Below are 17,901 nucleotides of genomic sequence, written 5' to 3' on the forward strand. Positions count from 1 at the left end.
TATGATTGCTAACGACTTGAGATTTTAAAAATGTGTATCCTGTGGTACATTAGATCTTTCCGCAGGTAATAATCTTCTTCACAAAACAAAAGGAAAAAGGATCTTCCGCCTGATTCTTAACTCAAGCAATACGGATATGCTTCATTAAAGAAACCTATTACAAAACGTATGTTCATGACGTGATTAAATAATACAACAAAATGACGAAATGTGACATTCGGTATGCGGAAATTTCAAATGCTCGGAAAATATTTTGCAGAATTTTTTTATTCGCACATTCGAAAAACAACGAGGAAACTAGAATTTTGCTGCCATTTCAGTCTCGCATTTCATTTCAGAAAATCTAACCACAGATTGCTAACACTTTAAATTTACAGAAATTATTATTTTAGATAGAATTAAAGTGCCAATCGCGTGCCTCTATCTACAATATATAGCAGGATGAAAAATCACTCACTTAACTACATAGCATTTAATTTATAAGAATGATTTTTTTTTTTTTTTTTTTTTTTTTTTTTTTTTTTTTTTAAATATTAAGCTTTCGGGAAACTGTGAATTACAAAATTATCTTTACGCACACATTTCATTTAATGCCAGTGAAACAGAAAATGCTTATCAGAACGAGATAATGAGACTTTACTCAGTCACTACTCGTGTTTGATAGTGATAAATCACTATCTAGCCGCAAATAAATTCATTGCCCTCCTTCAAGAACTTATCTGAAAAAAATCGATAATATTAAGGATTCTTTATTTAAAAAATAGCGCTTTTTTCTATAATTTCTTCGCGATTACAGGCAGGGCACGATAATTTTAGTAAGAGACTGCACTAGATATATTATTTGTTTTCACAAAAGCACTAGGACCGTCTGCTTAGGCAGGCATGCCTTTCTGGAAGATCTTCTAAAGGAAACCGTCTCGTATTTATACTGCACGGTGGAAACAGGAAAATAACTCACACGGTCAACTCGTTTGCGACTGCTCAATTAAAATTGCTAAGGACCCAAATGAAGGCTTTAAAAATAGTTTTAAACAGCATCGAACTATGTCATTTAAATACACTCAGAAATCTTTCAGATATAGCCCTTGAGTTCAAAATGTTTGTTATATGGGCCAATTTGCGCTGTTGTTATTATTTCTGTGAGTTTTTTCAGTAACATTTTCCGTGTCTTAAAAACGAAATTGTATTATAAAAACAGTTTATCCGTAATAGCAGTTAACATCAACTAACAGAAATATCCTCCTCCCTCTTCCATGGAAACATCTTAAATCCACAGCAAATGCATGATAAATTCTTATTGATACTGTTACAACAGAAACATGTTAAGGCAGGTGAGCTAGACGAAAAATTTCAAGTACTCATGATTGTTTACTTAATCTATTATGAAGAACGTACGACAGTTATCTGCCTAAATACAAGATGTCTGTATGGAGGAAGCTTGTTCGTATTAAGGTTCGTATTAAAGTTACACAAGGGAGAAGCCACGAAAATCCACATAACGAGCCAGTTTAAAAGAGAACCGAACCCATAACCGTACTATTTTCAACGGTCCTCGGTCACTAGTAATGAGAACTTAGTAATTACTTTTGTTGATATCAAAAATTTAATTTCATCTTAAAACTACAAACAACAGAAAAACAATCTTGAAATAACCGTACTTTTGATTCCAGAATGCATTTCTAAATATTGTAAAAACAAAGAATTATGCAGTTTGTGGCGTCAACATAATCTTTAAGCCAGTGACCTGCCTAAGAAAAACAAGCCTTGCGTTCAAAATTTCTGACTCCGGTAATTTTTAACTATGCAACTTCAATGTACGAATATAGGAGACTATGACATGTGTCGATTACAAACTGGCCACATTAGCAGTTCCCAAACTTTATTGATTTGCATAACCTTTCGGCTATTTCCTTCAATTACACCCTTAGCAGAAAATATTTACTACTGATACAGAACTGATTACAGTTCCTTTAAATTTATAAATTAAACAATTAATAACGTTCAATAATGGGATCCTCAACGTTAAGGAACAGTTCTCCGCTATTTCAAAACATCAAAACACCACAATAAGCTGGTAAACCGGTTTTTCTCTTCAGCAACAAAATCCACTCCGTTGCTCCTCATAGCATTCTCATATAAAAAAAAATTCTTCAATTCCCCCCCCCACACCTAACATGTCACTTTTACGCCTTTTTCAGTGTTATTCATCCTCGTAACCCTAAATACACGGGTTCTTATCCGGGCGACATATCGGTATTCCAGTCTCAGAATCACTGCCAATAAGCCATACAATAACAACACAGCCTAATGTATTTCTTTCTTCTTCCTTTCCTTTCTCCCCCTCCAAAAAAAAAAAAAATCTATAGAAATTACATAGCATATAGTAAGTCTAATGCTTCAGCTACTAAGTCACCTTCCCTCATTAATCTTTTATAAGTGAAATAACAAATACTCAATATAAAATCGCAAGACGGAAAAATTTCATTGATTTACAAATAAAAAAATTTAACAATTAAAAAAAAAAAAAAACTGAAAGGTTTCAGATTTTAAATTACGTCCAAAGAGGCTTTTTTTAACGTTTTGTGTGTTACCTTTATTTATTAAATATCACGAACTTCGCACTTAAACCATAAAATTCAGTTCAACAGCAATATCGCAAAATAGTTTTAAAATGATCATATCTTTAGAATTTCCGATACACAGTTCCGCGCGCTGAAAATAAAAAGGTTTTTCTTCCCCCTCCCCGTAGAGTGTTGCCATTGCCCGATTTTAAATCGTTGAGTTTATTAATCAAAAATTCGTTAAAGTTTTACAAAATATGAAATCGATAATAAAACAAATTCCAAATTTGGGTGGAAAGTTACATTACTCAAAAATGGATGGCTCTAGGTACCGTTGTTTTACTATGTGAGAAACACACATTTATGCAGATTCTTCCTTATTCAATTTCTTTAATTATAATACAGGCGATAACATTTGGTGGCAACAATTTCAAAAGTGAATCGGAGATTTATAGTGAGATTTATAGTGAACCAACGCAAAATGCCAAAACGAAAATAATAGTCCTTCAGGGCAAATTGTCCCTTTGGACTAAAAATTAATCCAGATTTCACAAAATAATGGATAAAAAGGAGGATATTTTTTATTTATTTATATAAAAATATATATTATTATTTAAACGACAGATTTTTCAAATGTACCATTTTTAATATGATTGTTATTTTCTAAAAGAAATCAATAAATCGCATCAAACAAAATTAATCGCAGTTCCAACTTCAGAAACCTGTTTTCGCGAAGTAAACTATGCTTACAACCAAGGGCAACAGAATGGAAAAATCAGGAAGGGAATCCAACCTCATCGGAAGAAAAAGACGGCGGAAACAAAAACACCCTATTCCTTGACACTGTATGTTTTGAAAATTTTATACATATAGCCCGCGTTATTTTTATATTATAAACCATAAAAAAAAAAGAGGCTACGTAACAGTTTATTTTACTCTAAACTTCATTGATAAAAACTCAATTAAGTTTAAGCGATCTAAGAAAATGAATACGTAGAATAATAAAAAAGATGCTAGACTAACCCTTTTTAGCCAAGACACATTATAAAGTTGATCTTAGTTTCTTAATTATATAACTTTCTTATATCATATCATTATCAAATTGGGCACGTATCATTTTAAAATTATAATGAAAAATCTAAATTGCTTGATTTGTCTCAATTTACAACCGATTTCTTTCGTCCGACTATTTAGTAATATCGTCGACTACTTCATCAGACTATTTAAAATATTTTGCCCACATTCACATTGTGAATTGGAATGGCAAATACGTATTCGTATTCCTGGTATACAGTACGGCCTTTAACACCAAAATGAGCCGTTTACAGCTAACCATCATATCACCAAACCCTGTGTGTACCGTATACTAGGATTAAGCTCGTATAGCTTTAATAGACATGATTACTAGACATTTATTAGACATTAGTAAGGGACTAAGCAGTAAAATACGGGACATAGGCACCAGTGGCGTAAAGAAGGGGGAAAGGGGTGTATGATGCTTCGAGCGCCGCTCGGAGAAGGACGCCAAATGGTCTCCAAACAAGATTTTCACCATATCACTGTTTTTTTCGAAGAGGGGGGGGGGCGCCAGTTATGCTCGCTACTCCACTGATAGGATACATGAAGATATTTCACAGATGCTGGATGCAATTTTTAAGAGGCTTTATTTTACGATTAAAGTAGCAAAATCTTCATTCCTGATACGTGTATCATATTAGAAAAGATTAAAATATTCCTGAAAAAATATCAGAAATATATATTCATAAAGGAAGAAACAAAACTATCAAAACATAAACATATTATCTTCAAAAACAACCGATATTTTTGAGGAAATGTATATATTTTACAAATAAAGAAAGGAAATTTTATATAAGAAACATCTAACCTTTAAATGAATATCTAATTTATGGAAATTCAATACAGTTACAAAATATTCATTCGATATAAGTAAAAACACTTATTAATAAGAGCAGGTTCATTGTACTTAACTGTTATGTCAATTATTGTTGAATAATAATATTCGTCCAAAATCGTTGACCATTATATGTAAAATTATACTTTAGAACAAGTAAACTAAAATATTAATGTAATACATTTACCAAATATGAATTTAACAAATATACATGAAGAACAAGTAGCATATTTGCATTACTTTTATTAATAGTGGGAATTGCTATCTTATAAAAAATCAGATCTTGAAGTTTGGAAACTCCATTCAGCTAATTATTTATGGTGTTCGGTAACTTGAGTTCAGTGTACCGATCAAAGCCTGAAAAACAATCAAATCAATAACATGCATAAATATTCTTGAACAACATCATTATATATGCACATCATACCACGATTTTCAGTTTTATAAAGATAAAATCACCGTTAAAGCATTCTAATCTGACGATTACATTTTCGCCAACCTAGCACGCAAATTTCGATTCAGTATCCGTAAAAAGTAAACAAAGTAGTCATCCCTCTTTTCTTGACATATCAGCTGCATGCGATTACTGACGTTTGACATTTCATCCTTATGAGTCAATAATACACATGAACGCGTTTTCAGCGCGAACGTATCTATTGAAGTTCTAGGAGAACATTATCGAGAATGCAATTAAAATCTACTTACTTTAAACGAAAAATAAAGTTGTTACGTGCACACATACATCCCTTGTGGTAATTTATGACAACCTGATCCTGTCGCAGAAGGTTAAAACTGTAATCACGTTAGCAGTTTCTATGAAATTTTTTCTCTCGCGATCGTCAACAAGCTACGAATACAAGTTTACTAAAGGAAACACACTACTCGTCCGGTCGAAGATTGAGCGACCAATGATTCCCTCTACGCGTCAACTTTCTACTGCGAACCGTTCGCGTCGCATGACGTCACAACTCAGAAAATAATTCTTTCATGCTATTGGTTGTTATAACACACTCACGACGTCTCCGCTCTGATAGATGCTACTGTTGCCACCCGTATGTCTGAATTTCAAGAAATGTTTCGAATTTTTATTCAATTAAAAGGTCCGCCTTTTGTATATTTTTCGACTAAAGGAGTTGAGAAGTAAATAATAAATAAAAATTCGCAATCTAAAAACTTCAGATTCAATCCAACAACTACAAGAAGAGTTTATCATTTACAAATAAATAAATAAATTGTAATCGGATCTTCGTATTTAAATCTAGTATATAACTTAAAGCAATCTGATGTTAAACTACTATAGTATATAACTTAAAGCAATCTGATGTTAAACTACTATAGTATATAACTTAAAGCAATCTGATGTTAAACTACTATAGTATATAACTTAAAGCAATCTGATATTAAACTACTACAGTATATAACTTAAAGCAATCTGATGTTAAACTACTATAGTATATAACTTAAAGCAATCTGATGTTAAACTACTATAGTGCACTGATAAATTTCAGAATAAATTCTCAGAAAGTCAAAATACAAAACGTAAAATCATACATTTAAAGTCAGCTGTTTATGATAGCAATGCCAGATAGAAGAGGGAAAAATATTTCAGAGATATTTATGAATTAATGCCACGTGGAAAATTTTGCTCTGACTTTAACTATTCAAAACGTGATCGTGCCTTTCTTTCACTGGACTGCTTGCGCACAAAGCTCCTAACAAATATTTATTAACAAAGCCAAACGACAGCAATTTCTGTTTTGTTAAGTCATGAAATTCATGTAGGGAAGATAATATCTTCCTCCAGATATTAATAACAATGATGATTAAAAATCTTAATGCTTAAATGTTATTAAACTCACCTACTTTTTCCAAACAGAAAACAATGAAACAAAATTATTAATATTTCAAGCAAATACATATTACACATAAAAAATGGATTTTTAGCCTGTAAAATGATTTCATAAAAGAACATTTCGAATAAATTTAAACAGAATAGAAACTTGGACAGTTGATTATCACAGAGCTCTAACATTTGGTGGTAACAATTTGAACAACAGTTTAATACATACGTTAATAATTATCCACAATAATTGTACAAGTTAATAAAATGCTTCGAAAATACATCTGAAAAATACACTTAATGTACTTTTTATTCTTATTTAATTTATTAGCTACTAATTATAATGGTTTTCCGATTTTAAAATGGCTTTTTGAACTACTACATACAACTCTTTCAAATTTTGGAATTATAATAAATACGAATTCTCGTTCTCTTAGTTCGGATCTCTTATTTCTCTAATATCTGATCTGATTATTTCTGACCTAAAATAAGTACTTAATCATTAATTTAAAATTATTCTGCTAATTAAAAAACTAAAATTTAATATATTAAAAAACTAATTATTTTGTCACTAATGATCATGCAACTTTTAATGACAATAGAAGTTATCTATCAAATAATAATAATAACTTTAGGAATAAATGGGGGATTAAAAACATTAAAAGTTATAAAACAAAATATTTGTTAAAAGAATTAGAAGTGAAGAGATGACATTCTGAAAAAAGACTGTTTAAACTACATTTTTATTTTTCAGGCAACAGGCAAAGCATGTGACGGTTGTAAAGGAATATCTCAGCGTAGAAAGTGTGGGAATCGTAATGCAGGATCTTAAGGAATCTTTTTAAGATCGATAATTTATTTCTAATAAAATTTTTAAAATAATAATTAAAAAAAATTTTTAAAAAGCTATATTTACATTTTTTACAATTTTAAAATTGACCAAAATTAAAATCTGAAAGCTTTCAAATTTTATGTTACGCCTGAAGAGGCTTTTTTTAACGTTTTGTGTGTTACCTTTATTTATTAAATATCTTGTTTTTCGCACTTAAACCATAAAATTCAGTTCAACCGCAATATCGCAATATAATTTTAAAATGACCATAACTTTAGAATTTCTGATACACAGTCTTGCAAGCTGGAGATAAGTCCACCCCCCCCCCTGTACAGTGTTGCTGTTGCTCGTTTTGAAATCGTTGACTTTGTTAATCAAAAAATTCGTTAACGTGTTACACAATATAAAATCGATAATAAAACAAATTCCAAATTCGGGCTTCCAGATGCCCATCTTCAGTGGAAGATTACGTTATTCAAAATTAGATGGCTCCAGGTACCGTTGTTTTTATCACAAGGCGCGAAACATACATACATTTATGCAGATTCTTCATTATTTAATTTCTTTCAATATAGCACAGGGCTCTAATACTTGATGGCAACAATTTGAAAAGTGAACCGACACTTATAGTGAAACAACGCAAAATGCCAAAACGAAATTAATAGCCCTTCTGGGCTAATAAAAAAAAAATATGAAAGCTTTTCAGATTTTACATTACGCCCAAAGGAGCGGTTTTTTTTTTTTTTTTTTTTTTTTTTTTTTTTTTTTTTTTTTTAACATTGTGTGTGTTACCTTTTATCGTGTTCTTCGCACTTGAACCATAAAATTCAATTCAACAGCAAAATCCCAAAATAATTTTAAAATTAGCATATCTTTAGAATTTCCCATACACAGTCTCGCGCTCTGGAGGAAATCCCCCCCCCGTAGAGTGTTGGCCTTCCTCACCTTGAAATCGTTGAGTTTGTTAATGAAAAATTCTTTGATGTCTGACAAAATATGAAATTGATAATAAAACAAATTCTAAATTCCAAATTAGGATTTCTAGACGCCCATATTCGGTGAAAAATACATTATTCAAAATTTGATGTCTCTAGCTACCAGTGGCGTAAATAGGGTGGTGCAAGGGGGACATCTGTTACCGGGCGCAGTATCCAAGGGGCGCTAAATTGATGCTACGAAATTTTTTAATCAAAGGTTTTTTTCATTCTTGGCACACAGAAAGGGGCGCAAATTCTTCAGTTGTCCCCGGACGCTGGAAACTCTAGCTACGCCCCTGCTAGGTACCGTTGTTTTATCACAAGCGAGAAACATACATGCATTTATGCAGATTCTTCATTATTTAATTTCTTTAAATATAATACAGGGCTATAATATTTGGTGGCATCAGTTTGAAAAGTAAATCGACGCAGAAAGTGAATCAACGCAAAATGCGAAAACGAAATTAATAGCCCTTCTGAGCTAACGCTCCTTTGGACTAAAAATCTTATCCGCAAAGAAACGAGGGATTTTTGCATCCATGATTTTCGATTCCTTTCAAATAAACTGTTTACAAAATTTAACTAACAATCTGAAAATTATTTTCTAAATGTTTCATGATGCATTAAAATGTGTTAAGTATTTATAAAGTAAAATTAAGCATTAATAAACAAACTGTGGATTTTCAAAATTCAAAGTTGGAAAAAATATTCGAAGTAATAAAAGTTTGATTCATGAAGAGAAATAGAAAATGCGTTTTGATACAATATTATTCGAAATGAATGTTTAGAATTATTACGCGGTATTTTAAATGTTTTTTAATCCTTGTAACAGTATTAAAATAATAATAATAATAATATAAAAATTGTAGAATTTCATTTTATCAGTTTGAAAGAATCAATTTCAATAACTGAAGCCTTTTTCGTTACCTCATGCGTTGCTTTCACATACCTAAATGCATACTAAATAGTATATATTATAATTATCGTATCGTTATTTCGTTTTCTCAGACCATAAAAATAAAATATAAAATAAATAAAAAGGGAAAGAAAAAGAATATATAAGACAGCGATTATATGAAATATATTTTTAAGTTATCCCTAAATACTTAAGTATAATTTTGTTCTATCTTAATATTTCTAGCCGCAAGCTTCCGGAATTCTTCAGGAAAAGTTCGACTTTCATTAAATGTTTTATGAAACAATACCGTTTAATACACATCAATCAGTTTCGCTTCCTTTAATTTTTAAACTGTGATATCATTTGTGTTTTTGAGTTACTCTATTAAAGCATAATTCTTGAGTTACTCTATTAAGCTGAGTAACTCAAGAATAGTTTGTTTCTCGGGTATCTCTATTAAAGCATAATTGGGATCTCGATGTCATTGCCCCCCCCCAAAAAAAAACTATAAAAAAATCTGAAAGCTTTTAGATTATATATTACTTCCAAAGGGGCTTTTTTTTTAACATTATGTGTGTCACCTTTATTTATTAAATATCATGTTCATCGCATTTAAACCATAAAATTCAATTCAACAGCAATGTCACAAAATATTTAAAACAGCGTATCTTTAAAATTTCCGCTACACAGTCTCTTGCGCTGGAGATAAAAAAGCCCCTTCCTCTCCCGTACAGTGTTGCCATTGCTCGCTTTGAAATCTTTGAGTTTCCTAATCAAAAACTCATCGGCTAAAATTGTCCAAAAGACATTTTTTAATGAATTAAGTTTCCTTGATTTCTGTTAGGTAGTTCTCTAAGAAGATATTATTTTACACAAGAGAGACAGACGTCTTATGCTTTCCCATAATTAAACATTCTGTGAAATGCTTTACTAAATATGAAATCTCTACATATAATAAAAGGAAGAGTATGTCTCTGTGTGTGTGTATTGTGATACTTCTTTGGCAATATGAAGCAACTCCAATGATGGAACACAGAAAAAACTTTATTTAGCACTCAAATGGCGACATACAAAACAAAAAGAAAAAAGAATACTCTATAAACTTATTTAAAAAAAAAATAATTACATGCTTCGTGCGAGAAAATGCATGCAGCTCTCGAGCCTGCATTTCAATATTGCCAGTAATCTGTACATTATTTATTATTCATCTATTTCAAATGCACGAGGGATTAATAACGATATTAAAGCTGTTACAACCTCTCCCCCAACGGAGAGACTTTTTCCGAAGGGAAAAGTTCTGTAAAATTTGACAGTTTAATAAGCTCGGCTTGCTCATTTGCTTAAAGAGAAAAAAAAAGGTAACTTCTCTCATAAGTTTCCAAATTTCAGGTCAAAAATTTAAAGTTTTAAACAAATACTTTTACACCACATTTAAAAAAAAAAAAAAAAGAAATGGAGATCGTTCAAATACATCAGTTGAGCATACATTAAATAATAAAATAAATTCTAGACGTGGTTACATACTCTTATTATATTAGTATATACTCTTATTATATATTTATATTACTTAATTCTACTCAGAACATCTACGCTCTTGTGCAAAGTTCCTTTGCGATGAATGACCTTAAAATTATAAGGTTGTAATAAGAGTGCCCAGCGCATCAATCTAGAGTTACATTTGGCGTTGGATTGTAGCCAGACCAAAGGGTTATGATCAGTTTGAATCAAGAATTCTTGCTGACCATCCAGATAAAAATGTAATTTCTTCATAGCGTAGATGATATCAGCGCACTCCTTTTCAGTAGTACAATAATTCTTTTCAAATTTAGTAAATTTTTTGCTTATATACAAGATAGGATGTCCATGTTGTTCATCATCTAATTGGCATAGTACTATACCCATGCCATTGTCTGAGGCATCGGTTTGTATAATAAACCTTTTATCAAAGTCGGGAGCATACAGAATTGGTTTCCTGCATAGCAACTCTTTTAAATTTTTAAAAGCTTTGTCACATACTTCAGACCATTGTATATTTCCTTTTTTTTGTTACCCCCTTCAAAGCGTCCGTGAGGGGTGAAGCAATTTCTGAAAATCTCGGTATGTACTGGCGATAATACCCTACCAGTCCTAAGAAAGCACGTACTTCTGTTTTGGTTTTAGGTGTAGGATACTCCTTCACAGCCAGGATCTTTACTTCATCCGGGGTTCGTTGTCCTTGTCCCACGACATGGCCTAGGTATCTCACTTGATCTTGTGCAAATTTACATTTTGATGGTTTTAGTCGTAAGTTTGCTTTCTGTATTCTCTCTAGAACAGAAGTTAGGTTTTTAAGGTGCTCTTCCCAGTTTTCTGAGTAAATGGCAATGTCATCCAGGTATGGTACAGCGAATCCTTCGCATCCAGCCAGGACTTTAGTCATAACTTTGCTAAAAAAATATGGGGCATTTTTTAATCCAAAGGGTAAACGTAGAGGCCTGAAACTTCCAAAACTAGTTACAAATGTTGCATATCTTTGGGCTCTTTCTGTTAACGGAATTTGCCAGTAGCCTCTAGATAAATCTAATAGGGTAATATATTTTGCTTTTGCTACAGTTTCGATACGTTCTTTAATATTAGGCAAAGGATAGTATTCAGTTTTAGTAACAGCATTGAGTTTACGATAATCAATACAAGGCCGAGGATCCTTTGATGAAGATTCTATCAAAATCATGGGAGATGTGTAGTCCGATTCTCCCGGCTCTATAATTTTAAGATCGAGCATTTTCTGTATTTCCCTTTTGAGAATTTCAGTCTGTCGGGGTGAAAGTCTGTATGGCTTTATTTGTGTTGGTTCGTTATTTAATAGCTCAATATCGTGACAAACTAAGTTTGCGGTTTTGCAGCTGAAGATGGTGGTTCGGTAAAACCATCGAAACTAGTCCTGTGAAAATTTTGTAAATATAACGCTGATTTTTGTTGTTTGACTTCTGAATAAACTAAGTTTGTTAGTCCAGGATTATTTGAAAAACAACCAGAATATTTCCATAAAATCTTTCGTAAATCTTCTATTTGCTCGGATTTCAACCTTTTCTCGAGTTCATTCTCCTCTATGATGTCCGAGAAATTTAATATACTTGGATTGGAAGGTAAACGAGGAATGTCCATTTCTAAGTCTCCTTCCACTTCAGTTATCATATTAATCATTTCTGGTCTTTTGTAATATGGTTTAAGCATGTTAATGTGATATACTTGATTTGGCTCATTTTGTTCCTCGAAACTTACAATATAATTGGTTTCTGAAATTTTCTGCTCTATTTTTCCAGGTCCTTTCCACTGTACTTCTAGTTTATTTTGACGATTCGTTGATAAAACAAGAACTAAATCTCCTCTAGCAAATTCTCTTTTCACTGCGTTTCGATCGTATCATGTTTTCCTCCGTTGTTGAGCTTCTTTCATGTTTTCCACGGCAAGTTCTTGGCATTTCTTCATTCGATTAATAAGTTCGAAAACGTAACTGACAACATTATTACTTTCTTCAATCTGTTCTAGCCACTGCTCATAAAGTAAAGTGACTGGCGTTCGTAGGTTTTTGCCATGAACTAATTCTGCTGGTGTAAAACCAGTGCTTTCGTGTGTGACTGTTCTGAGAGCAAAAAGAACTGATGGTAGATAATTCTCCCAATCCGAAGTCGCTCCTATACATACGACTCTTAACACCCTTTTTAGCGTTCTATGGAATCGCTCAACGGGATTACTCTGCGGATGATACACAGAGCTTCTTACATGTTTAATGCCGAAACGCTCCAAAAATTCCTCTGTAAGAAACCATCAATCACAGATGGCGAAGAAATGTCTGTCACCGCAACAGCATCTGGATATTTGAACGACATACACAGAGCTGTAATAATATATTTTTTTCCAGTCTTTGAAATAGGTAGCGGACCAACGGCATCGACATTTATTTTAGTGAATATTTCGGAAATTACTGGTACTAATGTCATTGGAGCCTTCTTTTTGTCATTTCCTTTTCCAGCGCGCTGACAAGCATCACAGGTTCTTACAAAATCTTCAGTTTCTTTGCAACACCTCGTCCAGTAAAAATATCTAACAAGTCTGTCTTTGGTCTTTTTGACACCCAAATGACCAGAAGTTCCTTCGTGGCACATCTTTATAATTGACAGCTTGAGTTTTTCAGGTATAACGACAAGCTGTCTTTCAAAGCCAATTTTATACGTCGTTTTTTTTAACTAAAAGTTCTTTTCCTGTCAGACCATAGTTCTCATTTTTGCATGTACCTTCTTTAACTTCTTGGATGATTTTAGACAGTTCCTTATCAGCAAGCTGAAGTTGTGCAATTTCTTCTGAGTCAATGTTTACCAGTTTCATGAGAGTTTCATCTTCCGAATTTAGCTCCGGTAAATTTTCTTCTTCTTCAAAAACATCTCTGGATGCTTATTTTCTTCCTTCATCGGTTCCAAGATCTTCTCTTCGGCTATTTCTCTTTTCTTTTGAGTTCTAGTAGAGACAGCATTAACCTGGTGAGGACAACTATCAGGTTCCTTTCCTTGTTTATTCAACAGTGCAAAAGTTCGATTGCCTAATAAATACCTTCCTTTGTCGAGTTCATTTCTAATAATGGCAGCCTTAGTTATTACTTGCCCAAGATCGCAATTTAGTTCGATCTCAGCCAATGGTAAACAGGTTGGATTCAAATCTAATGGCTGTTGCACCCACACATTTTCACCTGTCAGCATTTCTGGCGTGATGTATTTGCGACAAACTATATCAATACTAGCACCTGAATCCCTTAATATAGGAATTTTATGACCATTTACGTAACCCATACTAGTATAACGTAATAGAAATTTATCCTCTGGTTTTGCACTAATTCTGTTAAGATTAGCAGGAGATTCAGTACTATTCTTAAGTTTTGGACATTGGGGTCTTAAATGTTGATAGGACACACACTGATAGCATTGTGGCGTTTTTCGTTTTTCATATTTATCATCTGGACGTGGACTTCTAGGTCTATGAAACCAGCTTTGCGAATTAAATCCTAATGACAATTTTTTTCAGTTTTATTTTTATTATCTGAACTCAATTTACCTTGAGTTAGTGCATTGTATCTTTCTTTCTGCCGATCCACTACAGGCCTTTTTTGAAAGTTTCTGCAAACGTTTTCATAGGCATCAAGTTTTTCAGCTAATTTTTTAGATGAAATCATCTCTACCCATTCATCAAGAAAATGATCTCGAATTTCAGGAGGAACTCGACATTTAAGTTGGTCAAGCACCATCAAATCTAGCAACTGATCAAAAGTCTTAACTCCTAGACCAGTCACCCATTCTTTGCAATAATTTTCTATTTCATAATTGAAATCCACCCATGTGGATTCGGTACTCTTTTGATGTTTCATAATTTCTGCCTAAACTTTTCCGGTCTTAGTTTAAACCGTCTTAACAATAAATTTTTCACGTGTTCATAGTCTTTAGCTTTATAGGAGGGTTCTCTAGCTATTAACTGGGTTACTTCGTAAGGAAGTAGTCCTAGTAAATGAGATACAAATTCTTCTTTATCAATTTTAGCCCATTCTGCTTGCCTTTCAAACAATAGCAAATATAGACTGATATCTCCTTTCTTGTCATCGAATTTCTGCATAAGGTGACGCAGCTCCGTTTTCGGCCGGATCTGTCCGGTATTTTGAGACTTTGTCTCTGCTTCAAGTCTTAATCTCTCTAATTCATACTGTTCGTTCCTTCTCCGCTCTTCTGCTTCTTCTTGTCTCCTACGTTCTTCTCTTTCCTCTCTCGCTTTCCGTTCTTCTCTTTCCTCCCTCTCTTTCCTTTCTTCTCTTTCCCTTTCCTCCCTCTCTTTCCGTTCTTCTATTATTGTGTCTAAGACTCCTTTGACGAAGACTTAATCATAATCTCTACTTTCAACAATTTTCAGTTTTAAATCAACTATTTTCAAATCTGCAGTCACATGAACTCCCAGTTCAGCCGCGAGATTTTGCAAATCTTCCTTACGAGCTCTTCCTAAGTAAGACATTGTTTCTATGTTTAAAATTAACGAACACTGTGTTCCTTATATTTCCTCAAAATAGCTCAAAAATGAAATATTTAAATTATATGAAGTTCATTCTCTCTACCACATTAATTGTGATTAAAATAAGAATAATAACATAGAGCAATATCTATACCTACCGTATGGACAACTAAAATGAATATTAAATATAATATCAAATACAGTAATAAAATAAGACAATTTATTATTAACAGGAAGTAATAATCTGGTATCACTAATATTGCGTTCAGTGATGAACTAATAAAATAAAGCAATTCTATATGAACAGGAAGTAATAATCTGGTATCACTAATACTATGTTCAGTGATGAACTTATAAAATAAAAATACGCACGATTATTCGATCTCGGTCGGTGCCTCAAAAATAATTAAGACTGTGATACTTCTTTGGCAATATGAAGCAACTTCAATGATAAAACACAGAAAAAACTTTATTTAGCACTCAAATGGCGACGTACAAAACAAAAAGAAAAAAGAATACTTTATAAACTTATTTAAAAAAAAATAATTACATGCTTCGTGCGAGAAAATGCATGCAGCTCTCGAGCCTGCATTTCAATATTGCCAGTAATCTGTACATTATTTATTATTCATCTATTTCAAATGCACGAGAGATTAATAACGATATTAAAGCTGTTACAGTATCTTTCGTTCGTGCTGCGACTAAGCTAATAGACCCACGGCTACGAAATTTTGTATATAGGGTGCATCTAGACAAGAGCCAGTGCACCTCGAAGCGATTTTTTTCAAAATTCAAATGAGATTTATTTATTTATTTATTAAATCGCATCAAATCCATTATTCTCTCTCATTATCACAGTGGCAGGCAGCCATTTTTGCTGATATATCACTGTTGCCATTGCTGCTGATATCAGCACTGTTGCCACTCGGAAGATTGAGGGCGATAATTCTGAACAGTTTTAAATTTAAAGTTTCTCTTGGACACTGGATGTTTGTCGACAGAAGGCAACCAGAAGTTGGTTTATTAGGATAATTAATATTTGTATTAAGGGACATTGCTTATTTCATTCTAATTTTTTTTTATATGCAATATATTTTTTTTGATAAAGTTGTTCTAAAGAATAAAATTCTATGCAGTTTTTAAATTTAATGTTTGATGTTCCCTTTAGGCATTTTTCTGGTACATTTAGAATCTAGACGAAGGCTGGCCGCGTAGCAGCTAGTAGATAATAAAACAAATTTCAAATTTGGGCTTTCAGATGCCCATAGTCGAGTGGAGACGTACGTTATTTAAAATCTGTTGGCTCTAGGTACCGATGTTTTATCACAACGCGAGAAACATACATACATTTATGCAGATTTTTCATTATTTAATTTCTTTAAATATAATACAAGGTGATAATATTCGGTGGCAACAATTTGAAAAGTGAAACAACGCAGAAAGTGAATCGCCGCAAAATGCTAAAAAAATTTGGTGGTAACAAATTAAAAAAAAAAAATTCGCCATTTATAGCGAATCAAAGCAAAGTACCAAAACGAAATTTATAGAGCTTGGGTTAAAAAAAAAAAAAAAAAAAAGAGGGAGACGGATAATATAATACTTGACATCACGCTTTAGGCAGGGAAAATAAATAAAATTATTATATGTAGAGATTTCATATTTAGTAAAGTAATAATTTTCATATTTAGTATCATCTCACAGAATAAGCCGTTGATATACTGAAAATGATTCTGAGTGACGGATACTTCATGTTCGAAGATAAAAAGGAAGGAATTTTATTAAAAAGTACTTTAACGCAGCTTTTCTTTATTTGAAGAGCTAACACTGCTTCGGGTACTTATATTTTATGAAAATGCCTTTTAGAAAGAATTGCTTTCAATTAGATGTTGGAAAAGGCCTAGAATGTAGCTTCTCGGTTTTTAACGAGACCTTTAAAATGCGAGTTGTCTGAAGTCGTTTTATTAAGTTTAATAATAGTACCAGGGGAATTTTTCTACACCGAAAACTGTGAATTTTGAGTGTCCTACGAAAATGTTTTCATATTATTAAAAAATACAAGTAAATTCCTTCATGTTGTCTGCTACGTAAAAAAAATTGTAAAATATTTATAATTTAAAAATAATTTTACAAACATATTAATTGATGTACAGAGCTACATACAACACTTACGCACATATTTATAGGATATATTATATATCAATAAAGTATCAATGTAAACTGAGCATTGCTAAATGCGTAAAAAATACAATTAATTTATTTAGAACATTCAATTAAAATTTTCAGATTAAGTTCTGAAAATGACAATTAATATTATTTATGAAATAAAATGACAGACAGCACACAGAAGCATGAAAAATAATAATAATAAAAACATTGACACATTTCCTGAACAAAAAAATCCTAATGATAAACATCATGATCATACTTTTATTTTATCCTGCAATTTTTGCTGACAGTTAGGACAATAAAGACAAAGCAAAGAAGATTCGGCTTCTGTACACATGAGCGATTTCATAATTATAGTCTGCATCAACACAGCATCACTCATAACCGTGACTTTACTTATTTCATTAGATGTTCCAAAATTGCAGCTATTAAGAAAAAGCAAGTTACTAAAGTTTTTAAAAATGATAAGAAGTCTGTATAACCTGAAAAAGTAATTAGTTATTAAAAGAGGTAGGGAAACTAGATTTAACATTTGAAATTTAAAGGTCACATAGACACTAATATCAAGGCATGCCGCTAAAATGGGGAACAGAAAAAAATCACAAATGTGAAAATGAAGTTTTGTATTTTACAATAAATTTATTGTACGGGTCTCAAAGATTACTAAAAAAAGTAGTCAAATATGAAAAAT

General features: G+C 32.2%; 1 protein-coding gene across 3 annotated transcripts in view; it reads right to left on the reverse strand.

Moving 5' to 3' along the window:
* The window catches only part of LOC118184138 (uncharacterized), a 265,451-nt gene that overhangs the window by 153,625 nt on the left and 93,925 nt on the right, over positions 1–17,901 (reverse strand). The window contains exons 1-2 of one of the 3 annotated variants that reach the window (XM_085815945.1): positions 5,179–5,386; positions 4,714–4,830 (exon numbers count right to left, since the gene is read on the reverse strand). The exons of 1 other annotated variant lie outside the window; for it this stretch is intronic. The gene's annotated coding sequence lies outside the window, so the exon portion shown is untranslated. Of the gene's footprint in view, positions 1–4,713; positions 4,831–5,178; positions 5,387–17,901 lie in introns of those variants that run through there. One more of the 3 variants, XM_035353790.2, reaches the window with a different exon arrangement.

This window comes from Stegodyphus dumicola, chromosome 4, assembly GCF_044657685.1.
Source record: "Stegodyphus dumicola isolate Sdum_Otavi_A_Nest chromosome 4, ASM4465768v1".
Taxonomy (NCBI): Eukaryota; Metazoa; Arthropoda; class Arachnida; order Araneae; family Eresidae; genus Stegodyphus; species Stegodyphus dumicola.